This window comes from Mustela erminea, chromosome 11, assembly GCF_009829155.1.
Source record: "Mustela erminea isolate mMusErm1 chromosome 11, mMusErm1.Pri, whole genome shotgun sequence".
NCBI lineage: Eukaryota > Metazoa > Chordata > Mammalia > Carnivora > Mustelidae > Mustela > Mustela erminea.
This window is the reverse complement of record NC_045624.1, coordinates 95,732,707-95,751,869: the sequence shown is the minus strand read 5'-3', so window position 1 is coordinate 95,751,869 and position 19,163 is coordinate 95,732,707. Positions and strand designations below refer to the sequence as shown.

General features: G+C 44.0%; 1 long non-coding RNA gene across 1 annotated transcript; it reads left to right on the top strand.

Annotated features, from left to right (window-relative positions):
* Nucleotides 1-9,323: 9,323 nt before the first annotated feature.
* LOC116569508 lies at nucleotides 9,324-18,917 on the top strand. The gene is made up of 4 exons (XR_004277061.1): nucleotides 9,324-9,438; nucleotides 15,734-16,178; nucleotides 17,372-17,647; nucleotides 18,677-18,917. It is a non-coding gene; the product is annotated as an uncharacterized LOC116569508 (long non-coding RNA).
* The last annotated feature ends 246 nt before the right edge of the window (nucleotides 18,918-19,163 follow it).

Here is a 19,163-nt window from a genome sequence, read left to right as displayed (position 1 = left end):
AAACAGCTGCTGACAGTGAAGAAGGTTATTTTATTTCTGTCCTTCTATTATGGCAGGGAGCTAATATACAACGCTCTACAATTTATTGCAAAGAAAAGTCTTCCCCAGAGACCACCAACAAAGGAAATAATATTACTCTAATGAAATATGCTTCACCAAAGAGTATTTCCAGCAACTGGTCGAAGTTCTGACAAGACAGGTGTATCTGTGGATGGCGTCACATCAGTGCACGGAAAATGCTTCCTGCTAGCTGGAATAGTAATGAAAATTTCACCGGAGGTTGAAAGTTTTACTCTGTTTTCTTATTAGAGAGGTAACTTGCCTGTTTACTTGCTGGATGCTGACAGGTACAATACTGGTGGCTTTTTGAAGTGAAAGTGTCTTTTTGGCAGTTGAAGGGGTATGAATAATCATTCTCCAAAGCAGCCTCCCAGTGGGGGCTGCCAGCCTACACCCCCTCTCCCCGCCCACCCCGTGAAGAGCACATTGATTTTCTCAGAAGACTCAGTACACCTGATAAAAGAAACAGTGGCTGTGCTCCCAGCAGGGAAACTCATTCTGTTGGTGGTGACATCAGGTATACCAGGAAAGAGACCATTTTAAATTAGAGCAGAGGACTTAAAGCAAGTTACTGTTGGCTCAGAGGGACCCTGCTTGCAGAAGCCCTCCCCGGGGTGCCACCTAATAGACTTGATGCCTAGGAAGGGACCCAGAAACCGAATGACGCTCGATACTGGAGCTTTTCTCAAGGATCATGGGATAGTGTCGCTAATGTTCCTCTGCTGTGTTGTTTTGAGTGCTTTGAAAAACCACACAAACATCTGAAGTAATTGATTTTATGCTTAAGAGATAAGCATATATCTGGACAGTCATTCATAATAACATATTGAATATACTTAGAGCAAAACCACAAAACTCTAATGAAGAACTTGACCTGGACTGATGGTTATTATAACTGATAGGAATGTACTTGTTTGAGAGGTCAAAGTTTCCTTTGACATATCCTTACACATATCTGCTCTTGTTTGCTTTTGGTAGGGTTGATAGTCGGGGATATTAAAGGTAGTTCGTTTGATATTAGTCATTTATGAATGGTTTTCATCTTTATCTCAGAAAACATAATCAATACACAAGCATTACATTATACACAAAAGAAAATGCATTAGGAAAATAGAATGTTATCCAATAACCTAGGAACAAACACACTATGTATACGATCTTGGAAATTTCAGTAGGACACATAAATACTGGTATGTGTTATGTGTGTATGTTTTTGCAACTAACCGAAATGGGATCTGTTACTTTGTGTACTCAACTGGAACAAACTTTGTAATGTTCTTTTCACTTAATGAAGGCTCTCCTCTTTTGAGATATAAACATATAGATAAAATTTGTGAATGGCTGGAGAATATTTTTATCTAACCTCCTATGGAAAGAATATCTATATTTTCAGGATTATAAAAGCAGTGTGATAAGTAACCTGGATGTATATTCAGTCATTCTACTAGAATAAATTGCTGGACAGGCATCCATATAGTATGTCCTTTGGCATAGAGTGTGACTCCTAATCTCAGGGTCATGAATTTGAGTCCCATACTGGGCATTGAGACTACCAAAAATAAATAAATGAATAAAAATGTTAAAAATTTTTAAAAGAATATGGGGTACCTGGGTGGCTCAGTGGGTTAAGCCTCTGGCTTTGGCTCAGGTCATGATCCCAGGGTCCTGGGGACTGAGCCAGGCTCTCTGCTCAGCAGGGAACCTACTTCCTCCTCTCTTTCTGCCTGCCTCTCTACCTACTTGCAATCTCTGTCTGTCAAATAAATAAATAAAATATTTAAAAATTTTTTAAAAAGAATAAATTGCTGAAAAGTCTCTTTTTATGTTGAAAGTTTACAATTCCTTAGAATTGTTTCTTAAAACAATTCCTTAGAAATGTTGATATTTGTGGTACATTTTCTTACCTAAAAATTATATATAAATATACCATATAATATTAGCCAATCTACTGGATGATCTAGAGTATCAAATTGTTTTAATCTATAATGTATTAATATTATCCTATTGAGAATACTAATATAATAATATCAAAGACTATAATTGAAAAATATTTGTATTTATATAAATTATATATGTTAATTTAAAATACATTGTTATGTAATATTTATATTTCTTTTTTCTTTTAATATTTTATTAATTTATCGTAAGGAAAGAGAGAAAAAGCACACAAGCAGGGGGAGCAGCAGGCTCCCTGCTCAGCAGGGAGCCCAATTCGAGACTTGATCCCAGGACCCTAGGACAGTAACCTGAGCCAAAGCCAGAGGCTTAACCAACTGAGCCATCCAGGAATCCCATTTTAAATGTGAGTTTCTCTGGCTAATGGGTTGTAATGTCTTTCCCTGATGTCTTTTGATCTATTGTTTTTTAGATTCATGAGAACTCAGTGTAACAAAATTATGCCATTACCATATATTTGCTTTGTTTGTGTTTTTGAGAGAGAGAGACTGCATTGGTATGAGCATGGGGAGGGGCAGAGAGAGAGAGAGAGAGAGGACCATAATTAGGCTTCATACCCAGCACAAAGCTTGATGCGGGCCTTGACCTCAGACCTTGAGATCATCACCTGAGCTGAAATCAAGAGTTGGATGCTTAACCAACTGAGTCACCAGGTTTTTTGTCTCTGCTTGTATTTTTTAAACTTTTCAAAGGTGGTTTTGTTGCTGTTTTCTGCCATCTCTTACAGAGAGATTAAAATATATATTTAATCCAGTCTATCAACTTTGTTTGAAGCTCAGCTTCTAATAACATGACTTAAACGCTTCCAGCTGCCCTGCATTTTCAACTGTACATACATCAGTTAGTCCTGAGGTTCATTCTGAATTCATTTGTGGTGAACTGTGTGATGAGTGAACAGGGTAGACCTTTCCTTTTCCAGGGGTCCCTCTACTAAATCAGGATAACTCATTGCTCACCCCTCTATTTGGGATGCAATAAGAATCACACAGGCAGTTTGCACGTCCGTGGACTTCATGTCCTCTCTTAGAGTAAATGTTTGACTTCATGCATTTGTTTGACTCTTCTGAAAGCAACCCAAGATGTGTCGATGACCATACTTGAGTCCCATCTAATTTCGATAAAAACCAAGCTCTTTGCAAAAAATTGACTTTAGAGCCTTCCTCAGTGCCTCTCACATTTATTCATCCAGGTCAGCTGTAGGATTGTTTTGCTAGGTTTTAATAAAAGTATTTTGGGGGTATTGGCCATGAGGTTTTGGATGAAGACCTGGAATGTCTTGCTCCTCTGCCATTTACCCTCTTTACATAGGAATGAGGATGATAAGAACAAGAATAATACCTTACAGAGCTTGTGATAATTAAGTGAATTAATGTTTATAGAAATTTTAATAAAATCTTCAATTAATGTTGGATGGATTCAATCACAAAATTACAGAACTGTGCATTAAATTAATGATTTTTCAGTCCTCTAATATAAGATAATGACATCTTTCAATACAACAGTCTTAATTCATGTTTCTGATTATGTATTATAAGCACCATGCATTTTAAAATATAATTTTAATTACCTTCCATTTTTTATTTTGATGAAACATAGAATCTTTTTTTCATTACACTTTTGAGCTAGTTATTTAATATAAAAAAGTACCATACTTTATTAAAGTGGGCCAAAATATTAGCTTCCTTATTATTTCTGATTTCTTTCTAATTATTTCCTAGATATTATGGATACACTTTTATATTTTCAACTGTTAGTGGAAACTAACAGTTCAACTTAGTGGAGAGTCTGTACAAGTCTGTACTGGTTGGCACGGGTCACAGAAAAATGAATAGAAATGAGTTGTGAGCTTTGACCAACAGAAGGAAAAACAAACAAATTTAGCATCTAGTTGTGGTGAGCTCAACACAGATTATCAAAAGTTAAACTTTGAACAAAGTTGATAGATTGGACTAAGTATATATTCTAACCTTCTTTACAGAAAATGGCAGAAGGCAGCAAAAAAAAATTTCTAAGTAGTATTTCTAAAAGTAACAGACAGAAACAAAAAGCAAATACACGACAGAATGCTACAATCCTGATTATACTGAGTTCTCTTGTATCAGTAATACCATTATCATTTCGCTCTTCTGAAACTGTTATCCAGTTTAAGCAGAAAAAATTTTAAATATAAAATGTAAAGAGGAGAAAGGAAGAAATATTAATGTGGTGGTCGGGAAAGAGATATCTAGGAATTTCTGAATTACCTACGCCTCTCCTGTCTCCAAAGTAGCTAGAAATCCCCACACATTCCTCTCTTCGATTTACCTATTGACAGATTCCGTATACATCAGCTAAAAAACTTTCATCGTGTTTTCTACAGTTAAGAGCATTCTAGTTTTCAGAGGTTTATATCATTGTGTCTCTCAAGATGCACCGTAGCTAAAGCATATTAAATACCTGTATCTCGTTGTCTTTCATCACATGTCAGACCTCAGAAATACTTCAAAGAGCTTAGGCTGCAGTGCATTTCTCATGGAAGGATCTCTGCCTTCTGTCACTGATGGCGGTCCGTCTGTTCGGCAGATGTGACATGAACCAGTCCGTTCTGGTTCCTTCAGAGGGAGGATGGCTGAGGGAAGAGTGTGCTCTTGTCACCGCTGATCTGAGATTCAGAGTGCAGCAATTGATTCAATATACAGTCAATAGATCTTATTAGTTTGATTCAAGAAATAATTTTAGCCTAGTCAAGAGAAGGCAGTTAAATTATATGCTTTCTATCAGATAAATCTCCAACCGCATCTCAGGTAAGTTGTAAGGATGTTTTACGGTGCCACAATAATAAGATTTCCTTCTAAACTTCAGCTCTCCCAGTTTTTCAACTATAGAAAAAAATCACCGGAAACATAAATGAAATAATATGTAAGCCATAACATAAAGAGAGCAACTTCTTTCTATCAATAACGCCCAAGGTTAACACAGTAATCATTTCAATCGCATGCATTTCTGGGGGAAACGGATGCCACTTGCTAATTAAGAATCATCTGACATGCCTAGAATGTTTTTATTATGCTAACCTATCAGCCTCCTTTGGATATACCCAGTACCATGGTAGATTCCTATAAAATTACTTTCATTTATGATACTATATTCTTGTCCCAAAAAATGACCATTAAAGCAATCAGAGCTCTAAGATTAAATTGAACTGAGGGAGAAAATGCAAGTCTTTCCTCCAGAGAAAACCTTACTCGTAAATGTAAAATTATGTTTAACACATTAAATGCTATTTTTGCATACTAGATGTTACTAAACATGTCCAAACCACAAGCTGTCTTTTTATGCTTTAAAGACCTTTAGAAAGCCAGAAGTAGTATTCATTACATCTATCAGGAGACCAGGAAAGCTCAGGATTTGAAATACTTACAAATTTGAAATATTTATCGATCTGAAATACTTGCCAATGCATAATAACTCTTCGATTCAGGAGACATGCCACATCTATGTGATGTTTTCCTCAGCACTTTTTATTTTAAAGATCAAGTCTGGTTCCTCATGCAGGTCATGTGATGCTCTCCTGGATCAAACCATGGAAGCAGCTAGAACTGTCGTCATGATGTGTCTTCCAACGTTCCTTTGAGTCTTTTGGTCTTTTGAGCACTTCTTGCATTGACAGGTCCCGCCTTTTCTGTTAAGCTTCTGATTTCTCATAAGCAGCATTATACTCTTAATTTTATTATATCATGCTGCCTTTTAAAAATATACCCATGTGCTTTTGGAAATGAGATTATGTTTTTCCTTGCAGCAACAGGTCCCTCCCTGTCTTCCCCCTCATCCTCCTTCCTAAATCCAGCAGCGCTGGGTCATCCTACTGATATCTCTGTGTGTCCTGGCGTGAAGTTCACTGCCTGCATTTGGGTTTGGAACTTTCGTTACTTTTAAAGACTTAATGACTGGGGCATTCGGGCGGCACAGGCGTGTAAGCATCTACCTTTGGCTCGGGTCATGATCCCCGGGGTCCTGGGATCAAGTCCCATATCTGGGTCTTTGCTCAGCGAGGACCCTGCTTCTCCTTCAGCCTGCTGCTCCCCATTTGTGCTTTCTCTCCCTGACAAATAAATAAATAAAACCTTTAAAGAACATAAAGGATTAATGATTTAAGGTTTAGTTGAGTTCAATTAGGCAAAGGCTTCCGTCCTTACTCATTGCTGTTTCCCTTTCTTGCAGACACATAAGATTCTCCCGAAACAGAAGAAATTCGATTGATCAAAGCTAACACCATTTATGTGATTGCCCTGCAGAAGCTGGATGGACCCCCAGACACACAAGTTTGTTTGGATGTAAAGACCAGTCCTAGCACGCGCGCACACACACATGCACGCACATTGTGAGAGTATGAACATGTTTTGCTTGTTGTTGTTTGTTTTTCTTTTTCACCCTGGAAATCAAATGGCGATTTCTTGCAGAACAAAACATACACGCACTTGCCACATGACTCAGCAATTGTCCTCTTGGGTCTTTAGCCCAATAAAATGAAAACCGGTGTTCACACAAACTGTCGTACGCAAATGTTCATAGGAGGTTTCATCATAACTGGCAGAAACTGAAAGTGACCCAGATGTCCTTCCATGGGAGAGCGGGTGCGGCTTTGCTCTGTGATTCGAAAGGACAAGCCAGTGATCCTGGCAATGACTTGGATGGATCTCAAAAGTCTTGTTCTGAGAGAGAAGTCCATGTCAAAAGGACACATACTGCACATTCCCATTTTTTTTTTAAGATTTTATTTATATATTTGAGAGAGAACAAGAATGAGAGCAAGACAGAGAAAGAGAGAGAGAGCACAAGCAGGGGGAGGGCCAAAGGGAGAGGGAGAAGCGGACACCGCCCGCCCCCATACCACTGAGCAGGGAGTCCCATGCAGGACTCGATCCCAGGACTCAATCCCAGCACCCCTGAATCATGGCCTGAGTCTAAGGCAGATACTTAACCAACTAAGCCACCCAGGGACCCCTGCATAATCCCATTTGCACAACATTCTTAAATGATAAAGTCATTGAGAGGGAGAGGTGACCAGTGGCTGTCAAGGCTGGGGGATGGGGGTAACCAGGGACTGTGCGGGTGGTTATAAATGAGCAGCCTGAGCCCTGTGGTGGTGGTGGTAGTGTGGCTCCTTATGCGGGGGGTTACACAGACCCATACACCTGTTATGACTACACACACACACACACATACACACACACGGGAACACATGCAACCAATCACGTCCCAATAAGCCCAGGGGACTGCCCATGTTGGTCACTCACACACAGAGACGTTCTCAGCAGGTACAAAACTGGTTTATGAGAGGGGCAAGGAGCAGAGTGACCTTGGGATTTTCCAGTCCCGGGATGGGACAGAAGAGCGTCCTGTACAGGGACAGAGGTTACACACCCCACAGGGAGCCTAGGGCTTCCCCATCACTTGGCCTGAATCTTCAGCCGCAGCAGACACAGTACGGATGGGCCCAAATGTCCCAGATGGGCCAGGTGTCGGATTCCATTTCTTCCATTGGAGTTCACATCCTCACAGTCGGAACCCACCAAGCCGGCATTCTGCGGACCCCTCCTCTTCGCGGTGTGGGATCCAAGTTTTGTGGGTTTCTCTTTTCCATTATCTCTCAGCAAGGAGCTCATTATTGGTTCTCCCCTCCCTTGTGACTTCAAAGAGGGCCAAGGGATCACTTGAATCACGCAGTGTTTTTTCTAGGATCTAAAGACAGAATTTAACTCAAGAAGCCGATAGAAATAAAAGAAAAAGAAAACGAAAGAGGAAAAGAAAGAAAGGGTAGGAGAAAGAGCAGAAGAGAAAGGAAGGAAGGAAGGGGCTAGTGTCTTCCTTGTGGCAGGTGATTCTTGGCCCCACAGTCACCACGAAGTTCAGACAGTGCCTCACAAGTGGCTTGACCTCCACCATCTGGCTGGCTCAGAAAGTCTGTGACAGGGGCCCCTGGGTGGCTCAGTGGATTAAGCCACTGCCTTCGGCTCAGGTCATGGTCTTGGGGTCCTGGGATAGAGCCCCGCATCTGCCTCAGCATCCCTGCTGAGCGGAGAGCCTGCTTTCCCCCTTTCTCTCTCTGCCTGACGCTCTGCCTACTTGTGATCTCTTTCTCTGTCAGGTAGATAAATGAAATCTTAAAAAAAAAAAAAAAAAAAAAAAAAGAAAGAAAGTTAAAGAAAAAAGAAAAAAGAAAAGAAAAAGTCTGGGACACGAAGTACCCAGCACACCAAAAACATTGGAGAAATCATTGTCCAAATAGAAACTTTCACTTTCTTCCCATGGCTCATGCCTGCTGCTTTTGAGTGTGTTATTTTAAGATTGCTAAGTTAATAGCATGCACGGTTACAAAATAATAGAGAAAAAATAAGCCTCTATACATTATAGCAGAACACCGCAGAGACGCTTTTTTGGTGATAGTTGAAAAAGTTAGCTAAGTGCCATCGAATGTGTGTCCTATAAGAAAAGTCATATCACTCTACTTCTCAAACATTCTAAAATGACGGTCTCTAAGTGTTAGTCTTGCTGCTTCGCTTGCAACCAACCGCAGAATCCTCTGTCACTTAGGTCACTGCGCTCTCGGGGAGTACCAAGGACAGGGTAGTCATAAAAGGGCATGCTGAGGGAATAGAAAATACATAAATTTGCTTTGAGGAGAAATACCCACGTACTTTGTGAACAAATCCCGGGATGACCAGACTGCCGTGTAGAGCACGGTGATGTCCTTGCCAGGTTTCTACGTAGGGAATCACATGGGTTCCTGCCTTGAGGTTAAGAAGGACTTCCCCCCACCCCGCCCCGCCATGGAAGCTGAGGGTGGGCTGCTCACACAATGCCAGGTCCCTAACTACCCACTTTCTTCCAAGGTGACACTGTGTGTGTGTGTGTGTGTGTGTGTGTGTGTGTGTGTGAGTGTGTCCCACCGGTTTTGGTGAGTCACACATTCTACTGCAACCGACTCAGGAGGAGACCCCCTCGCTCCTGCTAAGGTAGCCAGATGCTGGGGGTGAAGAGGGCTCCTCCCTCAGCCAGACGGACTCTCACAGAACGGGAACCCCAAACAGCAAAGCTGAAGCAGGTGCCCGCGTCACACTCTGTACGAAGATCTGTGTACACACAGAAATACCAGGTAAACCGCACGGCGGTACTCCAGGCTCCGGACCAGCAGGAGAACCGCACCAGCTCCTCCCGCGGGTCCCGTGTCCGGCCAACAGACGCCGCCACCCAAGCGGCTGGGAGGAAGGGTCTGGGTCTCGTAGGTGGCTGCGTCACAGACCCTGAGCAGACTGTCTGCGCCCCTGCTCGCCGTGGACTCCGTGCCGTCCAGACCCCTCCTCACTCGGGAAGAAAGCGAACGCAAAAGCAGGTCGGCTATTCTAAAGGAGACGGGGCTAACCTGACTACCTGGGGAGTCAGGTAATAGTGGTTGTAAGAAATTGTACACGGAGTAGGACTCAGGAGAACTTCCCTGGGGCCCGGCGTTGCAGAGACGGTGTGAAGAACCCGGTGCGCAACGGGCCATGTTTAGCAGAGCAGGGACAGAGGGAGGACCCGCTGCCCTCTCAGATGGGGTTAATGCTAATGGTTTTTGCAATACTGCAGAATCCGGGCTCTCTGGATTGTCTCTAGTTAATGCAACGGCTCGTTTCAGCCCTTGTCCCCCAGCACGCATGGGACGTCAGCACTTACACCTAGCTGCATCCTCTTTATGTGATTCTAGAAAGCCTGACGCCTGTACGCCCGTGGCGCACGTCATGCTTTGCCAGCTCAGCTTCCGTCTCTGGACGGTGATCGCCTCTCCTCTGTCTGCTCTCCCGCCTCCCCTTCTCTCAGTTCCAGGCCTGGCTCAGTCGCCGCTTTCACAAGGCCCTTCTGAGATTTACTCAAGTGCGTGACCTCCATCACTCCACTCTGCTCGGCGGTGACTCCCAGCGTGTTCCACTACCCAGAAAATTACATTTTGCTTTGTAATGTAGTGATTTGCACCCTTCTTACTTTATTTAGTAGAAAGGAGTCACTTTATGTCAAGAATTTGCTCACATTCCTGTGAAATTTCCTTCCTGTCCTTGAATAAACCTGATCATACATCAGCGGACATAGCGATAACGTATTTGTTTCATATAGAATATCTTAGGATAAGGGTGTCTGGGTTCAGTCGGTGAAGGGTCTGCCTTCGGCTCAGGTCATGATCCCAGGGTCCTGGGATGAAGTCCTGCATCGGGCTCCCTGCTCAGTGGGGAATCTGCTCTTCCCTCTGTCTCTCTCTCTGTCATGAATAAATGGGTAAAATCTTTAAATAAATAAATATCTATTTATTTATTTAAAGATAAATATATATATTAAAAGATAAAAATATATATTTAAAGATAAAAATATATATATACATAAATATGTGTATATATATGTGTATATTTATGTGTATATATATGTGTATATATATATGTATGTATATATATATTTCTTAGGATAAGACATGCAAAATTGAATTAGGGGAAGTTGAAATTAGAGGTCCGAAATCTCAATGTCATGCCTGAAATTGTGCTCAAGTCCTAACTACCACCCTCTTTTTTCCCTTATTTTTCTCCCCAGAAATCTGCATTTGACACACTTGTTTCAACAAGTTGTTGATACATGATGGGGCCCTGAGCTGGATTTCCTGGTTTTGCTGGGGAACTTCTTTCTCTCAGTTGAAACAAGGGTCCACCTTGAGAAGAGCAACATTTATAAACTTTCTTTCTTATTCTGTCACTGGTATCTCCAAATCAGGAAATGATGGCAATTGCAACTTAAAGCAGTCTTAAATCGTTTGACAAAGCATTGTGGTTTCTCTTCCTATCTACCTACAAAAATAATGGTGTTGAATTTAAATGAATCAAATTTAAAGTTGGTTTCCAGGTGTGTAAGGATTAGCTCTATTCTATTACTCATTAGAAACACCTTATGACCAACATGGCTCTTCGGTTTTTTTTTTTCAAATATTTTATGATTTGCACACAGAGCATTTTAGATTGCTTTAGCATTACAAGCAACTGTGAGAAAGACTGAAATTTACTTCGCTTGCTCATTTTGAGAGGATACAGACGGCAACGCACCACAGACACTGGGCCAGCTAATGAATTCTCCCCTGCACAGAAGTTAATTTTCCTGCCTGACATCTTTGTATGAGATTGTTACAGTTCTAGAAAAAATAATACATGAACGTCTTATAAAAAATAAAAGAGAAATGTCACAATTCAAACAACCGATTAAGAATCATCCATGGATATTCCAAAAAAATGCGACAAGATCTCAGAGACAGAGCCATGTTTGGGCTTTGGTGGAGCAGGCACTGTGTTGCAGAATAAGGCAACATATTTTAATTGACAACCTAGAGCAGAGTTATCCGCTAATAAGTGCTTCCAGGTGTTCAAATTGTTACCAGCTGGGACGTACGGGATTGATAACACCCCCTATCCTGCCAGGGTGCTGTCTCGGGGCTGTGGCCTGGGGCACCTTTCCTGTGCATCTCACTAGACACAGATAGGTAGGGGCAGGGTAGGTGCTCAGGGGGAAAAGAGACCACCTACCCATTTTATTTTCCTTCTGAGCATCTTTATTAAAAGTTAAGTCGCAGGCACAGTTATCAATAGGCAAATGCAAAAATAAACAGGCTTTATAAGACAGTATAGACGGTGCTTTATCTGGAATCCCCACTGAACAGAGAAGGGCTGAGCAGGTGCCCCCGTAGCTCCCCCAAGAGAAGCAGGGCGGGCCTGACGCAGAAGGGAGATGCTTTTGCTGCCAGGGATACAGGGAAGAGAGGCAAAGAAAAGGATGTCACAGAGACGGCCTGCAGACCCCGAGTCACATTACCTGCTGCCAATCTGGGAAGTGAGGGCCACGGGGGAGGGGTTTGGAGGTGGGGCTCTGGGCTCTGGCTAATGCATCCCTGAGCAGGAGCCAGCAAGGGGGGACCCAGAGCTGCAGGACAGTCTGTCTAACACTCTTGTGCAGGGGTGTGCAGGAGGGGCTCCCAGGCTTCCGTGCTGGATTTACTGACCTGCCCGCAATGCTTAGGCTTCTGGGCACCTCTCCCTTCCAGCTGCCTCTTTGCAGGCCCTGGGAGTGGCCCCAGCAATTGCTCACAAGTGTACACATATATCTGGGCAAGTAAGACATTTTAGATGTCCCTCACACTCCTGCAGGAGTTGTAGCATGCTACTGTGTTGGGTCTGGGCATTAGGGGCTCAGCTAAGGAACGCTTACGTGGGGATGCAGGAGTCTGGGTTTATTGGTTTGGGGTTTGCCATTGCATTCCTGTAGCCTTAGTTCTCTGCTAGTTGAGCTGGAATTGGGGTGCGTTCCAGGACCACCACCCCCAGCACTCTGCAGACTCACCGGGCATGGTGGCTGGGGGTGGGATGGAGGCTGGTGACAATGTCATTCACAATGGCCAATTCACAACCAGCTGCCAGGCCTGGCAGCTCACAGGTGTGGTAAGGATAGGGAACAAGGTGTCCAAAATACAAGTATAGAATTTCTCCCAAGTCTCAGAGGTCATATCCCAGAGAGGTCTGATGGAGACTATTCCTAATTTAACATAACCCTGCAATTTTACACAACTTTACCAATAAGGAAATTCCAAACTCTCCTTCATATTTTTTGATCAACCATACTAGAAGAAGACTGAATTATCTACTACTATCTACTTAAAACAACAGCAGCAAATCTATGCTCCAAATAATTGCCTATAAAGGCACAAAGAGTAGGGAACACGATGAAGAAAAGTATCAGATGTTTCCAGTAGTTTATTAATGAAAGCAGTACATGGTTTACCGGGATTTGGGAATGCTTCCACTATTTGCAAGCTTCTTAAAATTTGCGATTCATTGTGATGTCTTTCCTCATCTAAACTCACGTTTATTTCTTTACCTAAGATCTTTGTGTGTTTAATTTGGTCTCTTCTTCTGAAAAGGGTCATCTGACCTCCATAAGTTCCAGCCCCCACAAAAACGAGATTTTCATCTCGACTTTTCTATGGTTTATGGTGGCAATATGAGGACATTGAAAGTGAATTCCCCCAGCTGTCATTGTGTTTGTTGATGAAGATGTTCAGGGTGGCCAGGATCATGAAGATGATAACAGTGAGGGGACAAATATGCCAGATGGGGAGAATTCTGGGTTTCTGGACCCCATCTGAAGGATGGGTGAAATTTGCAGGAAGTGCCTCGCACAGTAGGAAACTGTTCTCAGCCCCGGTGGCTTAAAGACATGGAGGCAGAAAGTGTGTTTTCACCAGAAATGAAAATTAATCAGATGGGGCTGGCAGCTGGGGGTGTCCTGAGAAGAATGGGCGAATGCGAAATGGTAGGAGAAATACCAAGTGGTCAGGGTTGAGGCCAGGTATCAGAGAGCATTGAGCACTCAGGGCAGAGGGGGCTTCCCAGGGTTAGCAACGGGACACCTCTTGTCACGGAGGGTGTAATGCAATTGTCTCTACATCTGGAATCAAGCAACTGTGTCCAGAACAGCTAATTATCTTATTTCTAAAACATTCCCATGTACCCCTTCCAGAGCACATGTGTACGTCCCATAGCAGTCACATCAGTTCGGAACCGAAGGAGAAACAACTCGCTTTTGAAAACATGGAATTAGAAAGAAATCAGATGCACTGAAGATGATGCTACAGATGTTTCCACAGCGGCCAGCCTGAAAACGGTGGTGGCTGTCACCGACTAGTCTTCAGGCACGTTTGATGAGGGTGAATGAAGCTCTCATTAGGCAGTATTTGTACACGACAGAAATTAGCATCTCTCTTCTCTTCCCTCCACTTTTTTAGGGTCTGGTCCAAGATTGGTCTCTCTCACCCCCATCTGTTTATTTCCTTTGATGTTCTCTGCAGAAAGTGACAGCCACTTGGGTCTCTCAGCTATCATTTACGCAAATAAAACCTGACGGGGCTTTCATAAAATAATGTCAATAGTATATCAAATTTCTCCCAACATAGTCACACGCAGCTGCAGTAACCACAGGGAACAAAAAGCGCCTTCAACCATAATTTATACAATCATAAATGGAGTGCAATGTTCTCCTTAAAAACAGCCCGGATACCCTATAAACAGGATGAGAAATCATCAAGTCCTTGTTGTTGACTTCCTTTCCTTCTTTTGAGATCACTGGAAAAGTTCTGTTGCCTTGCTTGTTGGCTTACCTTTCATCCTGCCTCTGGTTAAATTGCATTATAAATGTGGTCTGTATTTGTGAAGATGGGATCTTGAAACCCATGGCCAGATGGAATAAAGAAGCATTTGGAAACACTAAAAAGGAGCTCATTGCTCTGTTAATAAGAAGTTCTGTAAGTTTTGTATTAACACTTCAAGGTTGAAGAGGACCGCCTATTGGAATGGAGAACATTCGGAAGAACTCGAGACCGAGTCAGAAATGATGACGCCCCGTGTTTGGGAAGGTAAGAGGGAAGTGTGTCGACCCCAGTACAAAATGATATTCTTTCCTTTATTCTGAAACCTTTATTATGAGACTCTGTGAGTCTAGGCTATTTGCTTATCAACATAAGAAGCTTCAGACACAGTATGATCGCGAGTTCTATCGGGATGAACACACCACAGCCAAATAGCTCTACCTTCAGGATTCAGAGAACTAGTGCAGGTGATGGGAAGGAGGAGGCAGTGGGTCCCTGGTCAAGGTCAGTGTGATTGTTGTCTCCGCAGTCAAGCAGAGGTCATGTTGGGGTGGCACAGAAGCTAGATACCCATGAAGAAGTCCTAAGCACCCCACAGATGTGATGCGTTTGTGGGAAAGCAACATATCTCTGCAGGTTGACCTCAGGCAGTGGACAGATTTGTAAGAAGAAATACGAAGGTGGAGAATACGGAAAAGCAGATGCGGAAAGGTTGAAACCCATTTGGGAATGAGAATAAACTTGATTGTGAGCACAAGAGGCGTTTCTGGAATACAAGTCTATGGCAAAAAATTAATTTGGAAAATGTTGGCTTGACCAAGTAAAAGATGTTTTTCTTCTATAAAATGGATCGTCAGCGGCCATGGTTTGCAGTGGGGAGAAGTTGTTTCTCACTTGCACCATCCCAGGGACTGAGATCTTAACTCCTGGCCCACATTGGTTGTTGAGCTCCAGCCTGGGGGTTCCCAGGAGGGCTAATGAGTGGCTCAGCCCCAGCCAACTGGGTTCAGAAGAAACGGAGAAAAGAGATGGTGGACAGCAGCCTGAAGGTTCAAGTTCAGGAGAAGATGCATTTCCTACCAATGACTGAAGCTTGCTGCTATGCACCCTGTTATAGACATTATTCCTGCCTCTGTACCCCTGCCTGGCCCAGATGGTGATCTGCCCAGGATGATGGCAACAAAGACCTACCTTGAGTCAAAAAGAGGGTTCCCAAGGTCCCCTTGTGGACACAAGTTCTAAAAGGAGAATCTGTAGTCTTTAGAATTCATGCACGTGTATTCTCTCTACCTACCTTTCTCTACCTCCTTCATTACATCCATTAATCCGTATATAACCACTTGTCTTCTGGTTTGTGGGTGCAGTGGGGCAGGCGACATTGGTCACAATACTGTCTGTCACAAAATCCCCACCACCACAACGATTCGAAGGGCAATTCCAACAAAAGTGACTCATTCTGCCAGTCTCTGCATCCTAGAGTATTTGAGGAGAGCCAGCCACTTACCCTTCTTTGCCTTGTGCTTGTCTTCTTAGGACAAAGGATTTCTTCCTTTTCTGAGCTCTACCACAAGCTCTGGACACAAGATGAAGTGGGGGCTCTTTTGAAAGCTGTCATCAAACAAAGGTCATCTTCCAGTTGTCTGCAAGCTCAGACTCTGCTGATCAGGAGGAATCCCTTCATCGTCCTGGATCTTGGGATCTGCTCTTTCTCTTGGATGGAGAATTCAGCCTCCAGAGTCATGGTATTCCCCGTAAGGGTTTATATGAAAATCCGTCCCTTGGCAGTGCCTCCATCTGACGTTGAGTGAAAGGAAGAGACGGTTCAGTCCTGGGGATGCAGCACAAAGCGGGACATGGAGCTTGCTGGCCAAAATGCGGGACAGAATTGTTACGAAGGTCTTCTTACAGACGACTCGACATTTACATCTGGAAGAACAATAGCATTATCTCACTGTTCCGGAAGAACTAATGAACGAAGGTGAGTTCCTGGGCACTAATTTGGAGGCTGACTGGCGTGAAGTTTATGACATGTATTATTTCCTTAACTTCTCTTTTTTTGTGTAATTTACCGCCTCTCCAGTGAATGATCTTCTCATCCTCTTTGGCAGGATGGGCACATTAACTCCCACCACATGACCCTCTGACAACACGCCCTGAATGCTGTCGCCCAAAGAGCTCTCTCTCTAATTGAATCTGAAACATAAATAATAATAATAGCGCCTTTAATTCTGTGAAATAACCATACAAGGGAATGCAGGTTAAGAACAAATATCAAGGACTGGGGTTTATTAATATTAGAGCATACACACCGTCCTGCAGAACAAAACCAGTGGGTATTTACAAGAGACTTGTCTGCTACTGTCTTTGTCCAGTTTGGCTTTCATTCTCAGTTCATAGGCTCTAACTTAATGTGTCTGAGAGTCAGTGGTTCAGTGGCATCTCCTGGGCAATGCAGCTGGAACATGATGTATGGTTCAGGAACTTGGTCTATGTAGCACGTCACTCCTTCAGTTTGCCTTCCCCATATCAGTTGGCAAATCCCTTTGAGTAGAAGCACACACGCATACACACACCTGCACACACAAGCTCTCTCTGTTTGTTCAAATATTTATTATGAACCTTTTCATGAGAATTTAAAGTGGAAGCTCAAGTGGGCACTGTCTCCAGGCTACAGTACTAGGGAGGTTGAAATCAGCAGTGGTTTCACTGGTACGCTGCTATGAACCCGAGTGTACCATCTATAGGCGGGTTTGATGATGTTGGGACCACAGGCTGCCGTTGAGTACAAAGGCACAGAACTGGCATGGGCTGCATGGCCATGACTGGACCCCCCAGTGCCACCGTGTCTATGTCTGCACTGGCCACAGACTCAACAGGTGGCCTCCCTCTGCCTGAGAGAGCCTGGAGGACAGGACACACAGTCACTTTCATTCTCCATTGTTGGAAATGTACCCAGACCACTAATTCAGACAGGAAAATAGAAATGAAAGTAGTGCCAATGGCAAATTAACTGGTCAAAGGAAATATTTGAAAACTCAGTATTTCTATAATTTTCCTCCCAAAAAACAATGAGACAAAATGTTTACATTTAGGCTTGCCTTGAATGATTGAATTGGACAAGACAGTCATTGGTTTATGCTCATAATGACTTAATCGAGGTTCTCTCTACAGATCGGGTACAGATACATGCTCATGGCACTCTGGGAGGCCACGCTTTCTTAACAAACAGGAAGTGCAGGAAGCCAGTGTGGCTCCCTCTCAGGGAGGGGGAGAAACCCAGCTCTCTTCAGCCTCATCTAGGCTTTCAGACCACAGCAGACTGTACCCCACAGAGGGGACAGGGCACCCAACCCCAGTACTGAGCTCTGGGCTTCGAGTCTACCGTTGTGGATGTTGACAGGGCTGTGCATGTGTGGACTTACCCAAACCTCACTGCAAGCCTTGGAGGTACATATTGTCATTAACCCCATTCACAAATGAAAGAACTAGGGCACATAAAGAGTAAGGAAACTGAACTGAGCTCACGAAGCTACTACGCAGTAGAGCCAGGATTCAAACCCAGACCACTGGACACCAGAGCCCTCATCATTTCCTCACTGGGCTACGTGTCTTCTATCAGCCATTGATGGCAAGGTGGCATCTGCCTACCTGAGATGAAGCTTCACTTCCTGCCAACGCCCTGTGCTATTCTCAGGCAGGGGCTCCCCATCTGATGGACCCGAGACCGTAGGCATAAGGCTCTTCTGCGTCCCCCTCTCGGCCACTTCTCTGAGAGGTCACAGCTTGGGGGGATGGGGCACGCCATGGGTTAGTTAACACACAAAGACAGCTATAATTCGATTGAGCACAGAAGCCCATAGTGTGGAATGAGGCAGTTTGTTACTATTGAAGACTCATGGTGGGAGTTGAAGGCTCATGGTGTTGAAGGCTCATGGTAGGAGTTCACAGGGTCTGGCAAATATAGATTTCCCAGGGCAGGCAGCCTAGGAGGCAGAGGGGTGATCACGCTCCCAAGAGCTGAATAATCAGATCTTTTCTCTGCCTCAGGGTTGCTGCATTCTGTAAAGGATCACAGGGCTTACTACAGACTCTTCTCTGGGAGGCAGGCCGGCCCGTGGCGGGGGTGGGGCAGACATGGGACTGAGCCCTCAGGGCCAGCGGCTGTCCAGGATGGGGCAAGGAGCCCATGGGAGTTACCTATGGTTGCTGAGCAAACTATCCAACACCTAGTGGCTCAAATGACACAGGAGTATGAATTCTCAGTCCAGCGGAGCTCTCTAGAGGGGCTGAGCTCCCTCATCTGGGCGCTTCTCCACACGACATCCCAGTGTCTGGTCTCTGCTGGCATTGCATCTGCTGATGTCCCCTCAGTCATCCCAAGCCCCACGCCAAACCCCAGGCAGGGTCGAGGAGGGCAAGACCTGACCATGGAAAGGCCCTTGCACCAAATCATGGACCTTTCATGGCCTTTTTCAGGGACAACTGCACAGAAGCCATCACATGCCCTTGGGCCTGAAGTCCTGATTTCCACACCTGGAACCTATTGGTCACATGTCCAGCAGCTCAGATTGCCCTCCCTGGGATGACTCAGGCTGGTCTCCTACTCCCCAGGGTTAGAGCTGGCTTTTCTCATCCTCACTCCTGCTACAGACCTCTTATACTAGTTTCCCTGCACCTCTTTTGCCTGGATTATATAAAATTAGCTCGCATACTACAACAGCAAGAGAAGAAATATAGGATCAAAGTAAGTTTGATTAGTTTTGGCAGGCTTCTCCATTTTATGGGGGCCCCTGCAGGTGTCTGGGTCACATCTCCCTCTAGAGAATGTCTTCATCCCTGAAGATTTCCGATAGGCTGACATCGCAATTCCCACTCGTCTGTGCAGTCCTGACAGTCCGGGCCACCAGAGAAGGAAGAGGAGGGGCAACGAGACCATCCAGGGCTCAGACAGATGTCTCCACAG